The 1,078-nt window shown below is 31.9% G+C and overlaps 1 pseudogene; it reads right to left on the bottom strand.

The window, feature by feature from the left end:
* Positions 1-597: 597 nt before the first annotated feature.
* Positions 598-714, bottom strand: LOC145255896 (5S ribosomal RNA; annotated as a pseudogene).
* Between the last annotated feature and the right edge of the window lie 364 nt (positions 715-1,078).

The following is a 1,078-nucleotide window of genomic DNA, read 5'->3' as shown; positions in this document are numbered from 1 at the left end:
CTACGATTCACTTCGTTTGCAATGGATCTATGGGAGAGTACACCCCTATTAAGCTCAAAGATCCTTCCTCTCTCAAACTCTGATAATGGTTTCCCTTTTGCCATTCATAATTTAGTAAGATATTTTTTATCCACTAACAAGTTGCTTTTAGTAACATAGAGAGCTTTTCGTATTCATTTTTTCAAAACTAGCCGATTTTATTAAAGTGGTCTTATCATTTTTGCCAGGTGAAAATGTTTGTTTTTTAAAAAATAATTATTAGATCAGGGTTAAGGTTTCGAATGAAGCAGATTTCATTTTTTTCCGTCATAGTTTCCATTTCGGCAATGGTTTCAACCATTTGTTTGATTAAAAATTCGATAATATACGTAAACGCTTTCTTTCTTAAGTGGTCTTATGATTTTGACCAGGACTATATATATATATATATATATATATATATATATATATATATATATATATATATATATATATATATATATAGTGTCAGGATGTTCGCAATCTCCAACCCTACCTCTCCTGAGTCGATATTGTTAAATACCAGTGGCAAGTTGAGGTACAAGACGACAGGAAACAAATGCAGAGATAAACGGAGAGCACATACAGCGCAGAGAATTCCCATATGGTCACCCATCTGGTACTAACCAGGCTCAACTTTGCTTAACTTCGGTGATCTGACGAGAACCGGTGTGTCAACGAGATTATGCCGTGTATAATATATATATATATTTGTACAATATTATTGGTTATATGTGTGCAAACATTTTAGCTGTGACTAGTAACGAAATTCAGCATCATATATATATAATTATGAAACTCAGATGATCTTGTAACGATGTATTTAACCAAATTTACGATATTCGGTTTCGCATGCGCGCATGACCTGCGCACTGAAATATTGACGTTATTATTTCGAAATTATTATTTAACATGGGAAGAGTAGGGTTTAAAATAACTTAAACGTAATACAGAAATGAACGATGTAAAAAAAAGCAGACAGTATTAACAATTGTTTATTTGGATAATTTAAACGCGAATAAAAAAAACAATTGGGCCGCTGAAATATTAACTTTATTAT

The sequence above is a fragment of the Euprymna scolopes genome, chromosome 31 (genome assembly GCF_053919585.1).
Source record: "Euprymna scolopes isolate OS-2025 chromosome 31, ASM5391958v1, whole genome shotgun sequence".
In the NCBI taxonomy this organism is placed as follows: domain Eukaryota; kingdom Metazoa; phylum Mollusca; class Cephalopoda; order Sepiida; family Sepiolidae; genus Euprymna; species Euprymna scolopes.
Note: the sequence above shows the minus strand (reverse complement) of the source record. Positions and strands in the feature narration are given on the sequence as shown.